At 35.8% G+C, this 26,744-nt stretch overlaps 1 protein-coding gene across 9 annotated transcripts in view; it reads left to right on the top strand.

Moving 5' to 3' along the window:
• Positions 1 to 26,744, top strand: part of LOC138333346 (fibroblast growth factor receptor-like 1) — a 203,464-nt gene that overhangs the window by 91,179 nt on the left and 85,541 nt on the right. For all 9 annotated transcript variants that reach the window (XM_069281666.1, XM_069281673.1, XM_069281675.1 and 6 more), the window contains one exon: positions 10,007 to 10,102. The gene's annotated coding sequence lies outside the window, so the exon portion shown is untranslated. The remainder of the gene's footprint in view (positions 1 to 10,006; positions 10,103 to 26,744) is intronic.

Here is a 26,744-nt window from a genome sequence, read left to right as displayed (position 1 = left end):
ATGATAATAAAAATATCTTGCTTGATAATGTAATGTCCCTTTGTTTTGTATTTTATGGTGGGGGTAAGCTATCTCGCACCCGAGCCCAATATCTCCTAGACCCCCCTGTTTGTAATGAGGGAAGTCAATAATATCCCAATACATCTCATGTACGTGGTTGTGCATATGTGCAATATCATTAAAACATACAATTAAAATAAACATCCATATCGTTGATTGTCCAACAAGGGGGTCTAAAACATCGTAGTAAGATTCTTAAGCTGTCAAACATTCGGTAAGCCTCGTGCTTGATAACACGATATCGAATCTAACCGATCTGGATGAGATTCGCTTGGCACACCCTCGACGGATGTGACCAAATATATCACTCTAAAACCATTAACACCATAACAATAGCTTCTTAAAGTATACAGAACATGATTGATAGTGTATGTCAGTCATTTATTCGCTTTCAAGAATATATTGTCCATACCTTAACAGGCAGACCTAGCTTCCCTAGTCACTGACTGAAAACAGGTATCGGTTACTGGTGATTTGATAGTTTCTTACTATAATGATCAGCGTTGTGTTTTCTATGTTGGTGGCAGCAGTCGTATAAAAAAAAATTGATAATCCAATAGGTTTGTCCGGTTTCTATTTCCGGAGGTATTTGTTTTTTATTGTAAATAAATCCTTTTATCATGCATCGAAACCCGTAATGATCAAATTTATTCCGGAATACCCATAAAATCTTAGAATAACCATATAGCCGTGGCTAATCATTCGACATCAAACATTTGTAGATTATTGACATACCTTAGAAGATTTATTTGTCTGAAGAAATGCAAAGAAAACAAATAAATTGTAATTAGAATAATATTTGTTATTAACTTATACAATGTATTAATGGTATCACGCATATCGGCGAGGTTTTGGTATAATTTATTACCCGGGAGCCTACACCTGGTTCTAATCGGTAAGAATGCACACGTAGAATTATATCTTCCCCCGTGTATTAACAGCTATCAATAGCCTCACTAGTATCTTTACATTTCCATACATATGTATGTAAGGTGTTTATACAATAATAGTCGATTTTATTTACCGTGGCGGATTTATTCGGTTGCGACAGGTGGTGTTAATTAATCCTCCTGTGCACCTCATCAGAAGATAAACCAGGGTATTACTTGTAAAGCTCCACAGATATAAACACACAATTAATAGATACTTCAACGAGAATCAACTTCACCAACAGGAATTATATCTTAATGTATCAAATGGATACATCTGTTTCTTGGTTACCCTTTGCCAAGTTTTTCGAGGCACCTGATTTTTGATCCTAGTGCCCTTCACCTTTTGGTCACATGACTGCGACACGTGAGACATTAACCAGTTATTGACCGCTTTTCGGTGTTAATTTTCCTCCGAGAACTTCGGCTTCTCAATTTCGTTCCTATTATGATCACAAGATAAGAACTAGAATAGGCAAAAAGACAGCAAATCAAATAAAACAGTTATTAAGGAATCGATGTCCGAATTGCAGCCAACTACGAGATATCCACGTGTATTGATTTTTCATTTTTCGTTGCTCTATTTAAAGGAACCAAGTGGTGCGATGTGATGAAGTGTTTATTGTTCTATCGGTTTTTGGGTTATTTCAATAAAATTGTATTTGGCTTTGCTGAGTTGGCGATTGAAAAGTGTATTTGTCCCAGATAAGAGTCAGGTTTGACTTTTTGCTAAATTCATCCCATCTTCCATTTCATGCATTTACATTGTATGTCTGCTTTAAAATACGCATCATGGAGCGGCTATAGATTCAACAACTTTGATATTGATCATACCTGTGTAAACATCGACATTATGTTACAATATATCGAAATCACCATGAAAGCGTTCAGCTGACAAATCAAAACAAGGCCATCCCAGATTAGAGTTACTTATTGGATTCCAGGAATTACTTTTCCTTTGCCTCATGCTTGGTTTACACTATGTTCCCGACGGCCACGACAGCCCCGTTTCAGGCCACCGTGGACAAAACGTGGTGACCGCGAGACAACGTGAAACAACGCAGAAGGACGTGATAGACAAACGTGAGCGGTCGTGTTTACCGTGGATCAAGTTCGTACGAGGCCGTAACAGAACTTCAAGACGGTCCGTGGTGGAACGACAGCAAGCACGTTTCCCGGAATCTCCCGGTGATTTCAAGTTTTGTGACGTTCTGTTGCGTTTTTTTCACGTTTTATCACGGTTAATGCAAATTGGCTGTACGTTTTGTGCCGTTTTGTCCAAGTTTGTCAAGGTGGATGAAAATCGTTTTGATGCGTTCTGTCAAAGCATCTCACGGCTTGTAGCGGTTGAAAGTCCGATGTGATACGGCTTGTTACGTCTTATTACGGTCTTACGTTGCCAGCAAAATATGATGGAGCATCATTACCTGGCCTGGTACATATTTGCTACTTCATTGAATTATTTGTATTAATAAATAGAAATAGTCATTATCAAACACATTTAAACCCTCAAATTATACCAAAGCTATGCAAAAGGCAGATTAAAGGAGTACAGAAAAAAATATTTGCGTAGAAACACTTGGCTATAATAATAATATATTTATACCAAATATGCTTTTAGCAAATTTTGTAATTATGTTGTGTTTGAAATGACATTTTCGACAATAAATATTGTTTTAGTTGCTCCAAAAAGCCCGGCATCAAACTTTCATCCTAGTAAGCCCTGGCGGAGCGTGAAAAACGTATTGGAGTTCGATCAAAACGTGTAAAACGTAGCTGACCTCATCAGATCGTAACAATAGAGAGCAACCAACTAAATAATTTTACAAAGACCACAGTGTTAAACTTATTTAAACTTTTGAACTGTATTATTAAAACAAAGGAATATTAGTTAGCTATTGTATTCTATAATTAAAGTCTAGGTTCTCATATAACTAGATAGAAAAAAAAAGTTTGGGTCAAACTCCAACCAGGGTAGCTTTATTGAAATCAGGCGCATTTTGCACTAACAACTTCTGAAGTTCTAATGTTTTTATCTATTCATTATCAAAATTGATATTTTGAACCTATATCTCAATATGAATTTCCAAATTTAGTTGGTTATTCCCTAACAGGCCTGGAGAGAACGTAGTGGTATCCTTGATATACCGTGCTAAAGCCGTAGTGTACCTTTAACCTCTGGGAACAACACTTTCCCCTATACCAACGGTCCACCACGTAATCCATAAAGGACCATGGCAAAACTCCACAAGACCTAGCTCAACTTGAATAAAGATACAAAAATAGCCAAAACTCCACGGCGCACCACGTTTCGGGCAAACGGGGCTACCGTGGTCGTCGCGAACATAGTGTTAACCTAGCATTACCGATATCATTACAACGGAGATACCAGTTCTCAAAATAGATATACATAATTGATCTCTAAATGTCTAAATAGCGACAGACTTACGCTTACCAGCGGATATATATATATAATCAGTTACCTTTTGACTGTTTTTTGTTTTATATAGTTGTTTGCAAAAAAGTAAATTAGTTAAGTTTTCCATTAAGAATGAACTGGAAATTAGAACATGAAAATCAGAAAGAAACATTAAATATCATTCCATTCTAAAATATAATTAAGATCTGAAATAGATATTAAGAAATTTATTTCGGATTCATGATTCGTAACCTAACGGATTACCTTGTAATTATGTTTTTGATGGTCTTGTTTTTCCATTATTATTCCAACATGGTTTTAATTATCTATTCTTTACATCTTTGTTGCACTATGATATCCCTTTTGATATCCCTTTTGAATTATGTTTTTTTTTCTTTAATCTGCATTAGCGGTGTTCTTTCTTTGTGATGGTAAAGGTTTTTTTCGTTATCTTGGTCCAAAATCTGCTTTCAGAGCCGAGCACATTTTCGGTTAACTATTGTCTCAACAAGTATCGTACACATGTCAGTTTTGCCTCCTGCTATGATTTAAAACAGGTTCAAGGTCGCAATAAACAAAAGAAGGAATTCCCTATTCCATGGTACCATCGGCGTAATTTTTGCCAGCGTTCCCTTTTCCTAACCAAATCGAAACTGACAACCCAGATTCGAGAATCCCTTGATCATATTTAACCAAACACTATTATGACATCATGCGCTTTTTTATATCATTGGGTAATAATGTTTGAAGTAGATCAAATTGTGAACTATTAAGAGTAAATGTCTGCTAAAGGTTAGCTCGGTATAGTCTGCTTTGTCGACAGGTCGTGTTAACAAGATTTGTTCAATATATATTTGAATGTATGTTAGCATTACTTCAATAGGCCTTACAGCAAGTATTGACCGACTTCTAAAGCTCATTTATCCTGCAAATGATCGCCCTAAAATAAACAATTAAAAGCAGGTAATGACAAAGAAAATCAACTCATCTTATCAAAATGTTACTGATGTATGATATATGAGGAATACTGTCCTTGCAGGTGGAAAGGTTATTGTTGGGTTTTATCAGTTTAACGTCCTATTAACGGCTAGGGTCATGTAGGGACGTGCCGGGTTTGTTGGTGAAGGAAATCCGGAGTATCCGCAGAAAAACTACCGACAAGCGGTCAGTACCTGCTGGCAACTGACCCACCTGGGATTCGAACTCGCATCCAAGAGGTTGATAGCTTGTGGTAATTTGTCGGGAAATCTTAACCACTCGGCCACCGCGGCCACAAAAGGTTAAAAAGTAAACTATGTTATTATATTTGCATAAAGCTATCTCCGTGTTCTCGATCTCAGCGTTATTCTGGCCCTGCAGGTAGGGCGTTAAAAGTGGAAGTTTCTGGCACCGCCTCCCTTTTGGCCTTGAGATGAGCGTTCGTCCTTGTGAGGAAGGCTCTGGGTTCTATTCCCTGGCCGGGACACACCAAAGTCTACAAAAGTGGAAGTTTCTGTTCCTGCTTAGCGCTCAACATACAGGGAGTGGAACGACTGGTTCGCCCGTTGTCAGTATAATGTGACCGGGTGAGGTGTGTTGCTTGGTGTCTTCGGCGGCATTCTTCAGTGATATAGCTCTATAAAAAGGGCAACAGTTCCACTATACAAGAAGACACAACATGAATATACCGCAGTCTCCCAAAACACGCACCTCACACAACGTACACGCAACACACCGCATACATAGGAGGCCGTCCTTACATGACCATAGCTGTTAATAGGACGTTAATTAATCAAACTAATTAACAAAAATCTAGACTCTTTATTGACCTAACAAATTTCTCGGCTAAGGCATGTGCTTAATATTATGCTTTTCGCGATTCCCAACGACATTGCCAATTACTTAGAGTGGGACATACTTGTTTTGAATATCGGCGCTCCCTTAACTTCAATCAAATCTTTTCAATTTCAGTTACTGTTAAGTGCATTTGTACTAGAAATATCCCACCCATAAGCTTAAACGTTTTACAGTCTACTGCTTGATGGTGAGATTTTAATAACATTGTTTAGTCTTAGATGCAATAACCAAATCTGTGTGATACAAATGTATCGATATCATATCGCATTTATTGTCATTTTGAAAATAATGTTTTCCTATTGAAGATAGCAGTTCCAAAATAAAACATAGAGTGATGAATCACCAAACCTATAAATCTCCCAGTAGGACAGTGCCTTTAGATGTAGTAACATGCGACAATGTATGACCTAATTTACGAGTAACCATAAAGAATCGTGTAGGGAGTGCACCATTAATGGTGATGAACTTCCTCCGCGATCATCTTTACAATCATACCAAACTATGTAATGTTATTTGTTACAAATTTGCTAGATCATGATAATTAGTATCGCGATAGGGGGGTAGACGGCTTTGCACCCATCAACAATTTTCCATTAAACTAACAGGGCCCAAGGCATGCAACTGTGGAATTGTCACAGAGTGCAGCGACATACATGTACGGGATGTTTAGAGATAACACCCATCTATGCGCCATGATTTATTGTACAACAGGCGGAAGGTTCGTAATAAACGCCGAATTCCATCTGCATATCAAGTGTGCGAGCATCAGTTATCATTAATAATTCTAAAAACAAGTAATTGTCCTTATTACCAGCCAGCTCTCCTGAAACGTATTAACGCCGTTCTGTTGAGCGTGGTACAATGGTTAGTGTTGGTATTAAACATGATACGGTTGATTCCGATGTACTTATCTAACGATATGTATGATTATATGCATTATTACATATTGCTGTTGTTGGTTATTTACTTTCGCGAGGAAAAAGTATCGCGATCTTTTCTTTAATGCTAGTTCAAGGTGCGAACTGTTTGAACATCTGTCAATTTCTAACAGTTGTGAAATACAGCTTATCCGACTTATTATCCTTTCCATTGTATTCTGGGATATTCTAATTTTGCGAAAAGTGAATTTGTTCGCGAATGTATTGTAATATAATCCATCGCAAATAAAGGCATCATACAGTAAGTATATAGATATTATATATGCCAATCGAAAACAAAAGCATTTAACGTTTGTTCAATTGTAAATGCTTAAAGGTACGTGTACTGTAATTCGATAATCGATCTTTCATACGAACAAGTTAGATAAAAATATAGAAGATTGAAGAAGCTACTTTTTCGATCATAGACCATAAAGTTGTAAAACTTAATAACCAAGAAAATAAGGAATATTTCTTATAATTGGCAAAATTAATAACCAACCACAATGAGAGGATAGCTACTGTTGTGGCCATCGACCATAAAGCTGTAAAGCTAAATGACCAGGAAAATGAGAATGTCTATTCATAGTTTCTTGTTGCATTAAATATTGGTAAGATATCACTGTGGCAATTTTTGTAATTATATCTATAAATTAATATATATTATTCCCCATATACGTGAATAGTCGGTCTCCAAATATAAAGCTGTACGTTGTACGATGTAAGTTCACTTGTCTTACACACTCCATCTCTTTATGGTATTGATGACGTCACAGACGCGCACTGTCTTCGGGCCTACATTAAGATTAGAGTATACGTCCCTACATCGTTTACACACTATATTTACGTTTAAGCTAGTAATTACGCATTGATCGGGTGATTACTACGGCATTAGCTTATATTAACATTTGACAGAATAGATATATTACCACGATATATATCTAACTATTACATATACGCGACAACTTACACTTCAAAGAAACACTTAATAGTCCTTGAAAAAAATACCAACATTTTTCGGTTATCTGAGTATCTTTTTTGCACGAAGTGTTTGCATGTCCTGAGTAAACAAGCCCCAGAGCTGTACCTAGACAATATTGGAGTAACTACATCTTTAGTCGCATGAGCTTCGTGCGTTGTTGTTGAGGGCGAATGCTTCAGATAGGCGTCAAGATGAAGGACTGTGCAGGAAGCCTAACAGTAGAGTTCCCGAACGGACTTCACGACACGCAATGTGACGAATATCAAAAATGAACAATGAAAGCTGCCATTTTTGTATGTTGCCTTTATGTAAAACACCACAAAAATCCGAAACAACACGCTATGTTCGACAATACACTATATGCTCGTATAAAGCCTCATCTAGAAACACTGCACTGTATCATTTTGTAGAACCCTAACACACATTAGTAGGAGGAACGATTTATAATATACTAGACGTCATGAAGAATGAGCAATATGTCGTCAACCTTGTGGTATTTTAAAGCTGTCGTAGTTTTAATATATAAATTCCTTCCTTAATGTTTTATTAATGGTATATACAGTCAAACCTGTGTATAGCGGCCATCCAGGGGACAGAGGAAAAGTGGTCTTTATAGCCAGGTGGTCTTTATATATTATTGTTTTAGGATGAATTTGTTGAAATCGGTCATTTGAGACCTAAGAAAAGTGGTCTTATTAAGCAGGTGGTCTTTATACAGAGATGGCCGCTAAGACAGGTTTGACTAAGATATTCTAAATTGATATTATGTGGTTTTAATGATATTGATAACAATGACATTACATCATAGCATATCACAATGTTCATAACATATTCCGACTTTGTACAACATGAATTTCTCTCACAAAATAATGATGTCCCAATCGATAATTTGTCCTAAGGAGATAACTCTGTAATATGAATAGACGGAATAATGCAAACCAATATATTTAAGCACATTCTTATTTGTCTAATTATCGGATATCAGAGAAATGCTTGATTCTGTGTATCGATTTCATGGAATAATGTTTTTAAGATTTTAATGTAAGTCGTTTAAATGTACATTCTCTCATTATGAGTCTGGTTTTTTTTGTTTTTTTTTTTTTTTTTTTTTTGGTGTATTTGTTTTTGATTATTTGATATTTAGCTGTAAGTTGTAAGTACAGCAATGTATTTAAGGGTGTAATTATTCCTTGGTGTGGTATAGAGGTACAGACACCCGCCCCCATGTTTTACGCCTACAGACGGCCCGACATTCATTGTTTTTCAATACCCTATCTATTTCTACAATCAACCTCTCACACTTACCGCTGCTCACATAACACATCGCCACTTTAGTTTGATCAAACTCCAGTCCCCTAAACGCTTCAAACCACTTTGCCAAACACCGTTTAAATCCAGTCTTTTTGGGTATTCGTCGTAAACGTGCTCTGCAGCTATGATAGAATTTCGTAAATTATTTTTTGATATACAATAATGGTACTGAAAACATCAGAGCGAATGTGTTCAAACAGTAACTCGTGCTTTTTGCAGGATTGTTTTTCGTTTTTAATCTGTGTTTAAAAGGCATAAAAATGTAATGTAGTCTTTTCAATAGAAAAAAGTCGATTAGGATAAAAACAATTCGATATGTTTACCTAAATCTCATATTGCAAAACAATGGATTTAAAACTAGTCGAAACTAGGCTAAAAATGAAACTTATTTTGATTAATGCAAAAACATGTAATTTCTTTATTAGAAAGATACCACTGAGAAAGAAATCATAAGATATTTTGAATTAATTTGCTATTGACAAGAATTGAACTAATCGAAATCGTGATAAAAATGTAATACGACCACAAGGCATATTATATTTACAATACGCCTTCTTTGAATCGCAGACATTTTTTTCTGAATCCAAACGTACCACAAAACATCGGGACATTATCAAAAGACGAAGTTTGACATTACCCAGGGGAAATCAGACAAAGGTAGAGCATTAGACAAATGTTCGAACGTAGTTCGGAGATTTTTTTATATTGCATCAACCAAAATAGTAAGGCATAAAACAACAAGAGACCAGGTATAGAGGAGAAATGATACTGTAAACAGAAAAGTTTTAAATCAGTACAATTTGAAATGCATTTATAGCTTCAGAGTAAAAGTGTTGATTCCTCCAAAATCAATTTTTGTTTGCAGCACATGTATCCATTCATTGACAGTTTCTCGGTTGACATTCCGTAAGCATGTAATATTTTATACAAACAGTGTAGTAATTCCCAATTATTTGTTGACTGGTTTTCATTTTGCGAATAGATTTTCGACACAGTTTGCCCTTTTGTGATTACATTTGTGCGTTTCAATCGTTTGCGTTTCAATGGGTTGCGTTGCAATCGTGAAAAGTTTGCGTTTCAATCGTGAAACATTTGGGTTTCAATCGTTTGCGTTTTAATCGTGAAACGTTTGGGTTTCAATCGTTTGCGTTTTAATCGTGAAACGTTTGGGTTTCAATCGTTTGCGTTTTAATCGTGAAACGTTTGTGTTTCAATCGTTTGCGTTTCAATTGTGAAACGTTTGGGTTTCAATCGTTTGCGTTTCATTTGTTTGTGTTTTATTTGTATACTGTTGTTAAAGCTCGTTTTTGCGTTCCTCTCAGCAGATTTGATTACGTTTTGTTGAAGTTAAGCCAAACATAGTCCAAACCGCCTATACAACGTGACAATTATCATAGTATACGTGTTCATATACCCGCGTCGTATTATTGATATGAATAAATGAACTTGTGTCGGATATGTGGCATTTACCTCTAAACAACTATTGGATCGACTGTTTGATATTGAATGTGTATACATATCCTTACGCCAATCTGACATTTCTGTTTTGCAGGTTTGAATCGTGGAGCCAAGTGACAAAGACAACCAAGATAAAGACATCAGAAGTGTGCTTCTACATATCAAGACACTGAAGATAATTCTCTGAAAGGTAAATATACAGAGAAATCTATATAATGTCTTAAAGTCCATATTCTCTGATGGCTTTGTACTCTAACCTTTCTTCACTCCGTTTTATTATGCCACACGTCGACTCTGCCATTCCGGCGCCTTCCCTGCGATCGCCCCGAGCGTCTGTAAATGTACACCCTAGTCGTTGAGAATATCGCCAATCTTTCCAAGTGTCCAGGCACTGTCCGGTAATTGAGTTGTTAACCTAGTCATCCACACACGTGTACATTTCGCTTCAGTCCCATATATATACACACAATAGACCAAGTCTGACAGCTAAAGAAACGCCGAGGTCCAGTTTAGGATGTCTGGGCAGATCGGATTTTGAATTAAGATCGCTAGATCAAATATCCGCCATTACACTGTTCAGACTGACCACTATCGGGTTGACCATTTGATTATTTAGATAATCTATCATTCGTTCCACCATATCCGGTCAGGTCCTTAAGGATTTAACGCCATTTAGGTTTAATGCACTTTATCCACTCGATGTCCCCTAGGGTACTTGTTCGCGGTGTAATATCTGCTCGAGCGCCGTCTGTATGTAACGTCATTAGCCTGGACGTGCTTGGGTGTAAGAAACAACTCTTCGTAGGATTCAATGAGCGGCCGCCGGCTACAGTCTATGTTCCGTATAATGAAGCCATGGAACAGTGTGACCAATATTCACTATTTCACACGCCTTCTCAGATTTCTACCATGTCTGGTAGTAGTGAAATTGTATAAGTTTCAACACTAAAAGGATAGCAAAATTAATGTTCTTAAAGGCGGTGTATCATCTGCTTTATTAAACAAATATGAGGAATAATTTGATTTGTGAACACTAATGACTTTGGTTACATCTTATATCTAGAACACCAATACAGGATCTGGTTATATTTACTTAAAAAATCCAGATTTATTAAATTTTGCGAGTAATATCCTGTCATATCAGAACTTCACCAGTTTGCGATACTCTTTGATTGTGATTCATTTTTGGCATATTGGTGTGTGTCTTCTTGTGATGTAGTACTGTATTACACTTCGTCAATGAAGCATACTATCACAACAACATTAATTATATAGCATATCATTAGATCTTCCTTATACATCTTCACTCAAAATCTCTTTTCATTTTGGGCGAACACTGGGTAAATGTGAAATGCGATCAAGATCAGAAAAATGGGACACAAAGCATTTTCGAATAGAAAAACAATGTATTCTTTCAATTGATTGCATTTTATGACAATATGATATAAAATCAGCAGGTATATGTATAATATCCTTCGAGATAGCATGTCCGTACCGGGTAGAGGAGGCCGGTATGTTGGTAGAAAAATTGTAGGGTTAGGATAAGTCCACTAAACCTGCCTATATTATTAGGCTTTTTTAATTTCATATATATATTAGGGGAAAAAAACAGCCTGATAATATAGGCAGGTTTAGCGGACTAGGTTAGGATATGATGAAATATATCTAATATTTAAACATCCGTATTTTTAAAATGTCTCCGCTTTACTTGCATTCTAAGATAACGAAATGCATGACTGATGGACACCAAGTCTTACTATCAGGAAGGTGTGTTTCACACAACATTGGAAACCTTGGGTCAACGACCTCAAACAATAGAGCTCTTTTTCAGACGGTGACCATCCCATGAATTCCAAGAGTTTGACGTCCATTAAGCCCTGACACCTGTTGGGAGACCTGCTTCGTCAATATGTCTACGATTCCCTGAGCCCAATAGGTGGTGTCTCGATTTCGTCTGAAACAGTTATTAGTAGTGGCATTTTAGTTTATAGACTTACCTCGTCTAGAGTTTAACCTTCTAAATGGATCACCACTGAGATTGGGGTCGGTCTGGAGGTTCAAAATACATTACCAATCAGACATATGCTACCTGTTTATACTACGCAGTCGTTCCATTACTTCATCCATAAATCTATGCACAGGTTACAAAGACGACGGTTTGATTGTCTGTACTTAAATCAATTCAAGGTTGGGTACATCAAGCTTGATTAAACTGCAGTTTTAAATGATAGGCTGAACCATCTGATGTTCAATACTATATTCAACATAGTTTTTATCTCCATTTTATTCCGCGCGTAAACTTTTTTCTAATTTGTCGGGCTTTAGTTTGAATATCATCTAAGCAATATTGACATTTTTGCGATTTATATACGGATTTTAACAATGGAATCCTCTCGGGGCATTTTATTGACTTGTTATTTGATAAAAACTTATGATATACACTTTTAATCGATTTTGTCATAACTTGATTAAAATATACATGGTAACATGGTATAATAGTACGATTTCCGTTTATAAAAGTGCCTATAATGATTGTGACCCAAGTATCAAGAAACAAGACCACTTAGGGGTCGGTAGAGATCTTGTCGGTGTGTACTCATTAGAAATAGGACATTTATCTATGCTTTGAAATAACATTTTAATTCTGAACAGTAGAAATTCATAAGGTCATATTTTGGATATCTGTTCTGATATGTAATTTATTAAACAAAAAATATTTTCAGGTACAAGAGTAGAACCAAAGGTATCTGAAAATTAACAGTTTGACCTGGAAAGCACTATACCCTCTATAGCTCATTCTCAAAGATCTGGGTCACGCATGTCGGTCAATGAGTTTCATGCAATGTCTTTCGTGGTTTGCTGCAATACCTCCGGCCAGTTTTTATTGGTCTTGGTGGGGGAGGATGCCCCGACACTGTGATGTCTGTATAAACTTTCTCTAGTTAGATGGGTAATAACTGTTGCGTGTGAGCTGGTAATTCAATATAGCAAGTTTGGGGTGGCCAAAACGGACTCGCGTCTGCACCCGCCCGGTCAGTACCTGTTACATAGCAACAGCGTCGTATTAACGTGACGAGAACCGGCTCTGCAGACAGAGGTCTGGACCGAGGGTCATAAAAACATGGAATTATATACAAAAAGCTACTCGGTGCAATATGACCCTGACGTGACGTTATATAGATCGTACAGGAGGCGGAATCACAGAGGAAGCAAAAACAGAACAAACTTGTAATTGGATTTGCGAAACATTGATTAACGAGTGAAATGTTTTTTGACGATGCTAATCAAATACCCCTTTTCACCCCCTAGACAGATCGATAGCTCTAAAAACCTATACGGTAGCAATCAAGCCAAGTCAGCTCCGTTGCATTCGGTAATGCTTCAACTTCCGTTCTGGGAATTGGTGGTAATATCTCATCTTGGTGACGTCATTATACAATAATAGGTGGCGGGCGGGGGGCACTGTGTTGTCCCTGGTATCAGATTTGGTAATCAATGTACATGACAAAGTGTTGAGAGGATCAGCGTTACATATTACAAACTATTATCAACGTTTTACACTATTACTGATGATCGAAGCATGACAGTGGCTGTTGAGCCCTCCATTTATATCCTTTCCTTATATAAAGCAGAGTATTAACTAATGACGCCGCCATTATCTAATTCCGGATAACAGTTTGCGCCGAACAGTGCATACTGTTAGCACTGATTTACAAAAAAACGTATATAACGTTATAAGGAAAGGTTATTGGTTGAGGGATCGTTTACCGACACGTAATTGAATATAAAACTTTTATAAGGCTTCTAAACTAAGTTTAACTCAAACTTTTATAAGGCTTCTAAACTAAGTTTAACTCATTTTACACGCTCCTTTATCAATATAATGTTGGTCGTTTTGTACCAACAACTGTGAGTACAGGTAGTGCTTTTTCTAAGAGAATATGAGACACGGGATGATTTCGGTAAAGCAGATATAACATATGTAAGATTTGTATAACAATCAATGACGCTTTACGCTATGACTATTTTTCTCCTTCGTTAGCTTTGTGAACCTGAATCTCAAATACATTGTAAGGGAATGTTCCTAAATGAAAACATAAATTAAATATTTGTCGATGACCCAGTAGTATTTTATCATTGCCATATCATACTATACAAATTATATATTATTTATGTGCACCTCATTAAATAATGTCGTAAATAAATTATTCATGAGCCTTGACTGTGACATGGATCGACGATTCTCTATTGGGATTGTATAATTAACAAGCCAACACACTGTGGCCAATAATATAAATATAAATAATGTGTGGTCATTCTCTTTTTTTCACGCGATGATATATTCCTTTGCCTGATCTTTAGATGTTTGAAGAGAGTCCATTTCAAAATATTTCATTAACAATCAAGGGATAAGACAACAAAAAAGAGAGTAGTGGGAGGACACTGTTATCTAGACATAAGAATAAGCTATAAGGGAATTTATTTGATTTTATACAGTTTTCACAACGTAGAAATTGAGAATAGAACAGTTAGGAACACTAAATGACTTTGATCAAAAAATGTTATTACCAGTCCCACGAAATCAAAACCAGACAAAACCATATTTTTATTTTTACCCTGATCATTGTTTTGTATACCACATTTCTTGTTGGCCGGTTTGTTTGCGTGTGTACAGTCATTATTTAGGCTTTTAATAGACTGAACGCTTTATCCCTCATCCTTTGTCAACACGGGTTGGGACGGCTACAACAGCATTGCATAGCATGTGCCACGTTTCTACAAACTTATTAATTCGAAAAGCAGGAAATATTCCGTATAAGTTTTAAGTCCTACTGTGATTTTTGAGAAAGCTCCTGTTCTGAATATACCGTGTAACATCAATGAGTACTCCAGTACTCCCTTTACGTCACGTCATTGTATGTAGCTCTGAATAATAACTTCAATAATCCAGAAAATGAGTAAACATCTGATTCCGGTTCCGCGCGAGGAAATTCGATTACTGCAACAATACCTGATAATGAGCATGTCTGAGAATATAGCGGAGAGAAGGAAAATAACATTACTGCGTATCAGCGGGGAGAAAAACGTAGATACGTCTATTTCGGGCGAGGTAGGAGGAAAAGGTAAAGCGAATAGCTTCCGACAGCGTACGAATCGTACATGCAATATCGATTACCACTACTGTAACCTGTTATTTAGGTAGATTTACCCTTCCACACGAATTTATGTAACTATTGTGTTTGTCGGGGTTCTGATAGAATCGATTTGAGTGAAGTCCCAGCCAAAATCTGGCATAATACTGTAGGGAAATACAGATATATAAACTATTAAATAACATGCTTTATATGCTTTTTCCTCTACGGTCGGTGGATAGCAATGTTTACCGTGCCATTACAACGACCGATGAGAGTAGGCATGCATATTTGTATGCACATGCAATCTTTGATGTCGTATAGTCTCGATCTGTTGTTGTCAATGACTGATGGAATCTGACATGGTCTGGAATTGCCGACATTTGCAGCAAACCAACCCGCTCTGCTTACTCACTGTTACATTATGTGGTTACCTTTATACCTTTTTGTATATAACAACCGGAACCTAGATATGTAGGAACGTGAGATCGGAGGCATGGAAACAACGAAATATAAATTAAAGTTATATGGGCCGTATTATGTATTCTCACTTATCAAGAAGAGCCTTTGTTATGTTATTCATCACCAAAAGTAAACAACATTTTGAGACTTATTTAGCTTGAAATACATAGGTTTGAATTTAACACAGACAAATAAAAATAAAAGTTTCGCCAATTTACGACACATATAACTTCAAGTACAGACGAACATTCAAACCATTACATATACGTTTTACTAATTACAATTGAATAACTTAAATTCATATGTTACACTCATTTCTATTGTTTAGATTTTGAGGTTATTTTTCCATTTGTTTTATTGTAAAAGTAAGTAAAATCACGGGATTTCATGCCTAATAAGTACTTGAATGAGTTATCTGACTTAAATTATAAGCATTATTCTCAATATCTTTTAGGGTTATGAAGTCATAGACACAAAACGGACGGACATTCTTTTTCATAGACGCGAAGAAAGTCTTTACTTTTTTTCGTATTTTATGTTATCAAGTAATCTGAAAAAATAATTTTAAGCGTTGATAGATTTCTTTTGTGATAGTTCGCTATGCGGATTCACACAGTTTGCAAACAAAATTTTCTTTATACACCGATGTAGTTAAAAAAAGTGACACCAATGCTTAGATAAAATTGATTTCGAATTTAAAAATTGAATGGGAATTACTAATAGCATAAATACTGTACATATCAATTCGCGAAGATAACCTTTCACGAATGAACCTTGATCGCGAAAGTAAATCGCACATGAAAGTAAATCGCAAACGAAAGTAAATCGCACAAGACAGTAAATCTCACACGAAAGTAAATCGCACATGGAAGTAAATCGCACACGAAAGTAAATTTCACAGGAAAGTAAATCGCACACGAAAGTAAATCGCACACGAATCTCATCTCACAAGAAAGTAAATCGCACATGAAAATAAATCGCACACGAATGTAAATCGCACACGAAAGAAAATCTCAAAAGAAAGTAAATCGCACACGAAAGTAAATCTCAAAAGAAAGTAAATCGCATACGAAAGTAAATCACACACGAAAGTAAATCTAACAAGAAAGTTAAATCGCATACGAAAGTAAATCGCATGAGAAAGAAGTTTGGTGTCCAATATTGCGTTACTCAAAACAAATGTATGCTTACAACTGTATTAACAATTGTAGGGTTTCATTTGCCACAGTAATCAAATTACTGTAAAAAATGGCGGGAGTATGCGCTTAACCAATCTATTATGAAAGATATATCCGAATGTTTCGGAATGTAACACAGTCATTTGGCACACAGAGTGAATTTCTTATAAGATATGCATGCATGAATATCGATTAGTTGTAATATGGTTTCAGTCTTGTTTCGTTGCCCCATCTTTATGAATACTAAGATGATGCTACACTTGCTTTTAAACTATATATGTATTGTTATTACTAAAGTTTTAGCCAATATCAAAGTAAGAATGCGATGCGGAATGTACGTTTCGTATAACTTAACACTACATTCTAAGACACTGAACATTAAAGTTTGGTTAAAATTAATCAAAACTGCTCGATCATTTTTCATTGAGGTCTAATCTAATCATTTGTTTTGATTAACATGTGTTTTTATATGCACATTTCTATGTGTTGTTACAATTGAATCAAATATCACCAGAAACAATACATTCTAAAATTACGACCATTTTGTTATTACACTATCCTTTTTTCCAACCGTGTTTGTCACGTGCATGAACACGCGCACAACCGCCTGAAATGTGATTGCAACTTATTCAGCACTCCAACAGTCATGTTCCGCCTAAAGGCCCACAGCTGGAATAACAATTCATCTTCCTAATCATTATTTAAACGTTATTCATTTCTTGGAGATTCTAAAACATTGAAACCAATTGCGATCATGGATTGAATAAAAGATCAGATGTTATCGATTACAAGTTAATTTAAAGACCGTATTTATCATGTTTCAAAGGCTGTATTTGTGATGAAATCTCATCTCAAGTTGAAATTATGGAATAAATGCGATCATTATCTAAACGGGGGAAATGAGGACTTAGTGAGTACCAATACAGGCCCAGTATAGGTATGGGTAGTCCTCAGGCACATCAATAATGCGATAATCACACTCTACGAATATCCCCAGCCTCGTGCGTTTGGATCTGCTCTAGTCTCCGCTAGTAATAGCGTTCTCAAGGTTTTGTCATTTGCATATCTAATAACTGTCATTTCAAAAAATGCTATGCAATTTTGTTTGCCGTCTGAGCGCTGTGAGAGAAGTTAAATTATCCTCCTTGGGGATATGATTTCAACAAATTACATCACAAAATTATTACTAATAATCCTCCGAGATTTGATGCTATGCCAAAACAACAGTTGAACTTCATCCATGTGCCGCTACGCCATGAAGAGTCACGTAAAAATAAAACAGGGTTTTGTTTGAGATGCAGAGAAAATGAGCGTCATAAAAAGCAATTTCCGTGCTGATTCAGCAGCGCAAGGTCATGCATAAATGGATATGGCCTCCTGCGGGCTTCGGAAACTAGACTCTGCATCCCTACCAGCCCGGTAACTGTAACGGTGTGATTAAACCTTGGGTCATCACATTTGGTTGATAGCAAATATTGTTATTGATGTTGTTAATTAGCATCATAATCGTTAATCCATATAGCGCATATTTTTGTGTCATTTTCACGTCGACACACTGTTTTCAATCATAAGCTGGCGAAATATTATGCAATGCTTAAATGTCAATCTATGATTATTAAGTAACGAGATGCTTTTAGTAATTCAAGTATCCAATAATTACAAGACTACACTTTTTCATAGATACTATGTTTTATCCTTTCATTCCATTGAGACCGTTATGGCCAAATGCCTATAATGTGCACGACGATAAGTCATTTGCCTTTAATTCACTATTATGAGTTTGAAACCCATGTGGGAGTTTGATTGGATATTTATACCCTATCAAAACCGTAACTGACTATATTGGGTGCGTTCAGAGAAGTACCAATGCTACCAATCTTTAGTTACATTTGGTCGAATTAATCATATTTGTCACCATTGAATGCCTATGTTCTTTGAGTGAATTTTGGCATACCTATCGTGGTATTTGCTAATGGTACCAATAGTAAACAAAAGGTACAATTGGAATACCAATATTGCACAACTCAGAACCAAAAATGGTAAACACACAACTGGCAATAGCAAGAGTTGTTTTGGATCAATGGATGCATTAAAACACTGTAGCGTTTCATATCCCTTTTATGATCATTAGATGAAAACCAGACTTACCAACGTTGACAGAGCTCTGGTTCGACCGTTTGTGGAAACAGTTAACGATGGTAAAGTTTGTTGGTTTACATAGGCAGCATTGGTATACTGTTGGTAATTTTTTTACCAATGGTAAGTCTTTGGTACCAAACGATTTACCCCGAATCCAATTACGTTGTTTAGATAACGCATTATCTTTGCAAATTGCATAATTTCATCCCTTATGGGTAGGTACATTTTTGTATCCATTGTGATGTCATTATTTTGTGAGCGGAATTCATGTCTTTTTCTCTAAAACTCATGACGTTTACTCGCAAACACATAACATCATACCTACCAGCAAGGAATATAATAATATACGAAGACAGAATATTGTATAGGGTATACCACTATCTAGCGGTATATATTGTATATGTCATATCACAACTAGGGGTGAAATCGTTACCGGTAGTATGGACGTGTCAACGACACCATTATGGTAAGTGATCTATATCCTTTCGGAAGTGTATAAGACATCGGTTGTCATGATTCAATAGACTGGCCTCAGATGATCTAGGATTTCCTTTTACATGGTACTGTCAAGGGCAACAGTGTCTGTCAAGTAAGACAAAGAGACGATAGATACACTACAAAACATAATAATTGTGTCTTACGTCCCACAACAGTTGGATCCGTTCTGGTTGCCATGGTATCATCTCCGGTGTATTAATAACTATATCAATAATTATTACTTTGTCTCTGGAATGGTTCCTGAAGCCACATAACATACAGTATTCTACGCAAATAAACGTATTATAATTCTACACATGTCATCGTTATTTATATTTGTCCTTACATGTAAGTTTTCCTTACGTTAAATATCAAATGGAATGACATTTTTAAGCAATTATATCTGAAACTGTACTGCTCTCTCCTTGGTAGTGTTTTACAGTAAGGTATCGCACGTTTGGATAGTTACTGATAACAGGAAAAAACCTCGTTTTGCATAAGTTGCATTCTGATTAAAACACAGATCCTTATAACCACTCCGTTCAATAGAGGATCTGACAATATCCCATAAGGGGTCACATCCAGATGACCTTTATACCACGTGTACTTCAGAGCAAATGCAGTTTCTACACCTTACAACATCAATTGAAAACGTCTTTTCGTCCCAGTATACATATACAATTAGCTTTGTTGTGCACTTTAGGCGAGATGACTACATACACGAAAATAATTTGGACAGCTTTTTCAAACTATTTCGTCCCCAGTCAAGATTCTGGCAGTGCCAATTTGATTGGCCGTTTCAAAAGGTCATCTTGACGTGACCCCTAATGGGATGTTCTCAGATCCTCTTATCCAACGAAGTGATAAAAAGGATCTGTATTTTAATCAGATTGTATAAGTTGTTAACCTTGTTATGACATAGAGCTCTTGTCAAAATTCCAAAAATAAAAAAAATGATAATAATATCATCCCTTTTTTGAAATTTCTTCATACTTAATCAGAAAATAATACCTAGGTTTCTTCTGGTATCAGGCAAAATGTTAGATAATGCTATTTTACCCAAATACTTGTCAAAATTCAAAAACTTTAAAGAATGTCTCTATCCCATTATGGAATTGCTTTATACTTCATCAGATAACAATTCATAAGTTTCACTGTAACCGGAAATGATACATACAATGGTACATGTATTTTACACATGTTTCTCCAAGTGTAACATACATATAGGTAAATGTAATGTCGCCATGTCTGGAAGACAACAGAAACCATGGCTACCACGATCAACCGAAGACAATCTTTTGCTGTTGTTACCATATCTCATTCATTCTTAGTACTACCATCCTTGTCTGGCCCCTGACAATACGATGACCATGACCGGCTTCCGCATAGTGATAAAGTGTTCGGCCAGACAATATTCTGTGAATTAAGCCCAGCGACAGTTGTCTTCAGGGTTTTCTTGCTACTTGCTCATTAAGTGTAGTTTTTCACCATAAAAGAGCTGAGCGACTGTTGGGCATATTACATGCGATCAGATAGTTTGAAGGTAATCGAGAACTGGTGGATTCATCATTGATCCCTAACTCTCAATAATCGCAAATGCAATTTAAGTATATATATATATACATATTTATAATCGATATTTATTTTATTTACAAATACTTAAAGCAAATATTTTGTCTAAACCACATATCTTATCAATACGACTGTTATTAAATTCACTGGCTATGTAGAAGTATCTGATGGCACTGGGACCTTGAAATCAAAATGTCTAGACTACAATTATACATACAAAAAGTACCGTTATTGACCGTGCCTACAAGTAAATATTAGAATCGGCTGTGAGAACTGTTTAACACTTTATACGCTAGCTATCCATAGGCATGGAGGCAATAGTCTTTGGATAAGATATAGCAAACAGAAAATGTCGCGATCTGTGGTCTCGCAGAATCAACACCACGATACCCATAAAAAGCCTTGGTATTTATATTCAGGTGCAATGTTCCCTTCTCAGCCGATGGTAAGTCCTTCGGGACCAGAAGATAGTGGTTAAACTGCGGAGCCCTCACCGTGCACTTAAGCCCTAGGGAGCCGTTTATAGGAAGGGAATTATTAGATGTGACGTTACTGAATACAGCGTGGTAACAAGCATGTTGAAGGATTGTCGGAAGGCGAGTCAGACGTTTCCCCTATGACACTGGGAGGAAACAAGTTTTGTCATAATAGGGACACTTTTATTCACTGCATTTGGCATTTAATCGGTAGTTCTCCTCCGCTGACCCGTCACCTAACTAATCCGACCTTTAACAGTGGATTATGTATCGAGTTTCCATCCGCCGACGCTGCTGCGGCTATCAACGCAAACTGCAGCCTCATCATTGATTTGTACATCCAATTTGGTTCCTCATTTTCACTCAATAAAACTCGACCACGTTCCGCACATTTAGCAGCTAACGCTCCGGTAAATTACATACGTTAGTTTCTTTCTTTTATATTGGTTTCTCATGGTACACCATTTATGTGTTTGAGAAGGCGTATGTTCTGCCTATTAGACTGGTCTACATAAGCTTGTCTAAACCCTTCCGTACATCACATACCCCCTAATACATTGATAATTCCTAATCATGGGTAGTATCACCGATTCCCGTAATATGTATTTTCGACAGCTTTGTTGTTTTCTTATTGTTTTCGCAGACATTTTTTTCAATAAACTACCTTCAATTCGAACTGTTGTCATAGGGCTTATCACATTTGACTCTGCACGTAGACAAAACATAACACACTTTATCCGGTCAGTGATTTATAAAATATGCCTGAAAAGGTATGATCAAATTCCATGGATCAAAAGGTGTTTGTAAAATCGCATAAGTCACAAAATACAGTACACAAAATCTTGTTTTTTTTTAAAACCTAGACCTTATATTAAACTGTGATTATTTGCATCAGTATGCTTGTCTGTGTCGAGTGTTTTCTTGTTCTCTGAATTTAAAAACCATATCTTTTTTCGATTATTTCTTTCTTTAATCGAATACAACATCTTAGACATAAATCAGATTGCTGATTCTCTCTGGACCGCCTTAACAACCAAATACAGTAAAGAGACAATTTCTTCTAGCTTTAGAATGTTGTTTTTTTGTGAACAGTTAATCTGTATCTATCGGATACGTACCAAATTGCAAGCCAGTTGCCCTTTCCAAGTTGATTTGTAAAATATCGACCTCCACGTGACCATACGCTAACCAATAAGAACAGTGAAATTTCATGGCATTACCGATATATTGGTTATACTATAAATTATATTAAATCCAAGGAAGGGATTGGCTTTAAATAATATGTTATCAACATCAACATGTATCCATTTACATTTATTAATATTTTATCTTACATCATTATCATTCTCATATCAGGGTGTGCCATGTTTGGGGAGTATATTAAACCGGAATTTTTGGAATACTAGCAATGTTTAGTGTGTACAATGAAATCGTGAATACCCACGACCCACATAAAAAACTATAAACTATATTTATTTGTTTACATCGATTGCAATTAAAGTTATATATTTTTATTCAATTCACTCCCGAGTGTTCGGATGTACATGTATTCGCGAGAGGGATCTTTGAGTTGGAGGAAACTGGAATGTCTAGGAAATAACCCATTTGTGATTGGGCAAGTGGTCCCATAAATGTACCTTTCCACGTCAGTGACGAGAAATGAACCCCCAGTTGGCTAGGTAACAGACTAGTGGCTCATAAACGCTACACCACCCAATCACCCACAAAGGGATGGGAAGTTATGATATTTCATATTATATTGATTTACATGAACGCCTTAAATATTATTGAATATTAATGGATGACAATTGTTCTATATAAGCAACGAAACACCTATTGATTAAACTAAAATTGTTGTTGTTAAGATGATGGTGAGTAAAAAAACGTAAAAAACAAAACAGGGCATATTGTAGTTATTGTTACGTAATTCTTATAAAATCAAATGCAATTCCGGAAATTCAATTATACAAAGAAATTATATTCATACAGTTCCCATAGACGTAATTACATCCAATCAAGTGCCAATAAATAAGCGTGCACGTGCATTCTGTTAGCAAAAGTGTTTATTAAGTCAACACTTCGCTGTGGTATATACTCATTTGGAATTGAAATTGAATTGATTAACTGAGGTAGTATATAACGAAAACACTATAAATCACGCTGGATCCACATCAGCCTTTCCGCATAAGTGTTCTACAGTTTACAGTAACACAATTATTAAGCTATTTACCAGAATTAACTCTTCCGCTTTAACGAGTGTATAATTACAGTTCGAAGTATCAGTTGTTTGTTTACGATGAAGCTTTAGAAGAGTGCTGCTGTGATTCACTAGCGTTTCGCACATTGATGATCGAACATCAAAATTATCGACATTTTTCTTAACAGACACTGGGGAGTCGCATTACTTGCTTTTCACTAAAACTTGGAAGATAAAAGTGTTTGAAAAAAAATCAGTTTGAGAATGATTCTTTTCATGATTGAAAGTTATGATTATGAATCTAACAAATCACATTTTTGATATTTATTTGGTCATTGGAGTATAGTTATTTTATCCAATATTGAGTTCAATTAAGATATGGAGACATTGAGATGCAACAAGGAATACCGCCTTAATCACAAAACCATAAGTAGCTAAACGAGAGGCTTCAGGTTTGAATGTTCTTTGGATAGTTAGGGATAACACACAAAGTGAAAATTAAGATATATTCATTAATTTAATTGCTTGTAAGCATTTTTGTATTTTATTAAAACATGACCCTGTAACGTCGTATCTGATACCTCATCCAACGACGTAACAATCTATAAGTGGAAAAATAACCATGGAATGAAATTGAATTGTATGAATTTCCATTCACTATGACACAAACGCATTATATTTCCTTATCATACCATACTTTATACATGTAGTTTAAAGATACTCCCCCGCCGACAGAGCAAACACTATATACTTCATTTGAATAATGATTGGTGTTTAATCATGGATATATATGTCTAATGTACATAAAAAAATGATGTAAGATTTTTTTTTTTTTTTTTTTTTTTTTTCTGGTGTATGCGCAATCAGTATAACATTTCATATATGATAAAGTAGCACGGATTTTTACGGGATGCAGTTAATAATTTTTAATAGTTTTATTTTATAGTAAAATAAGAAGTAAAAAGCTTTTGTAGCTGAAGAAAGTTCTGACTCGTCTGTTCCTGTTTTTGTTTGAGAAAATATTTTTTGTCAGCGGGAGAGTATCTTAAAATTTAGCATTATATCAACTGATACAAAGACATAACCAAAATAGAGACGACATTTTGTACACACACATATAGAAAAGTGGCTAGAATCCTGCGAAAGTTAAAACAAAATTTAAGCCTCCGCAAGTGTAACTGATTAAATGTGATATGAGGTTATTATTTGTAAAGTAACCGGTAATCAGGACACAACATCCTTTTCGAATACTCATTCGTTATCTTATTTTGATCAATTCAATTTGTTTGTTGTTTGCTTTAAAAAGTTATATTCAGTGTTATTTCTCCACAGCTATCTTTAATTAGTTAAGTACAGTCCTCTTCTTCGTTTTCATCTCCTCGTAGTTAAATCTGATGCATTGCTAATAATGCGGTTTCCTTAGTGGAATGATTTAATGACATAAATATAGTTAAAATGGGCGCATGGCGTTATGAACAGGGACCATGCCTCCAGCATCTCACAAGCAGACGGTATATTCATTTAAAGAACCCAAGAACACTTCTCGGATGATGTATAGTTATGAACTGTAGCTTGCAGTATCGTTAGGAAAATATAATAGTATTTCAAAAACCTCATTTTCAACGTGTTATTACCAATAAATTGTCATTTTAGTCCTTAAAATTCCACTATGGTTTTTACATGCTTAATGCAATGGTAACGTGTGAGAATAGCGCCTTATTACTGGAGCAGGTGTTTCGTAAAAAGCTTTTAAATCTAGTCGTAAAAGTCGTTAAGTTATTATTTAGAGCATACATCATCGTCCAATACAGTTTACAGCTGTAATACAAAACGTTATAGTAATATGTGTTTTTAACGATCCTGTAATATAACAAATGGCATAAATATGTCGTATTTACTATAATGATAACTACATCGGTAGTTGTTATATAACTAGCATTTGTACACATGTACCATGACAACTAAAGTAATAGGTATACTGAACTGTTCAAATCACCGAGGAACACACGCCTTTGCTGTGTAAATAACACTAAAATGAACGCCATTTCAGAAACAATGAAAGACAATCTGATTAAAACACAGATCCTTATAACCACTCCGTTCAATAGAGGATCGGACAATATCCCCTGACAATATCCCATAAGGGGTCACGTTCAGATGACCTTTATACCACGGGTACTTCAGAGCAAATGCAGTTTCTACGCCTTACAACATCAATTGAAAACGTCTTTTCGCCCCAGTATACATATACAATTAGCTTTGTTGTGCACTTTAGGCGAGATGACTACATACACGAAAATAATTTGGCCAGCTTTTTTCAAACTATTTCGTCCCATGTCAAGATTCTGGCAGTGCCAATTTGATTGGCCATTTCAAAAGGTCATCTTGACGTGACTCCTAATGGGATGTTCTCAGATCCTCTTATCCAACGTAGTGATAATAAGGATCTGTATTTTAATCAGATTGAACGGAAGACAGAAAATGTGCCGTCACCTTTATGTGTAATTTTAAACAATCTTTGTTCGTAAAAGTAAATTCAGATTCGACAATACGGTGTGACGCTGTTAAGATATCGCCCAGTACAAAGTCAGTAGAAAATATGTTTTAAATAAATATTTAGTTGAATTTGAATGTCTTCAGTATTTCCCAAACGAAACGTCAACAATGCATTTTATCGTTATGCATTACGTTTCAAGCGTCACAATTATGCCCTTTTTATTTGAAAAAAAAACCGTCGTATTTCTGAAATGCATCATTATTTTTCGTTCAGTTCCTAATCGACGTATGTGCTTTCATACGAAGTCATAATTTTTTTGCGTTTGACCATATCAAAAGAAACATAAAATGTAGATTTAAGCGAATGTTGTTGTATAACTGTACAGAAGGCGTATTGTTAATACTGCTTTTCTTACGCGTACCTTTAAAGTGCTTATATGAATATGTTGTTCTCTTTGCTGTTAAGAATAACACTGACTTTGTTTTACTGTGTTTTTATTATAATCATGTTTTATTATGTGGTCTTCATGTTTACATCATGCCGGATCTGAATTCTACTTGTCTGCAAAGTGGGTGTCCTTTGAAGACGAATATTCTTCAGAAAAAATAGCTGGTTCAATTTCAATGTTTTCTTGTCTATATCATATTCTATAGAATGTACACTTGTTACCTAATAATAGTCTGGACTGTGGTTTAAGGCATT

The sequence above is a fragment of the Argopecten irradians genome, chromosome 10 (assembly GCF_041381155.1).
Source record: "Argopecten irradians isolate NY chromosome 10, Ai_NY, whole genome shotgun sequence".
Classification (NCBI taxonomy): Eukaryota; Metazoa; Mollusca; class Bivalvia; order Pectinida; family Pectinidae; genus Argopecten; species Argopecten irradians.
Note: the sequence above shows the minus strand (reverse complement) of the source record. Positions and strands in the feature narration are given on the sequence as shown.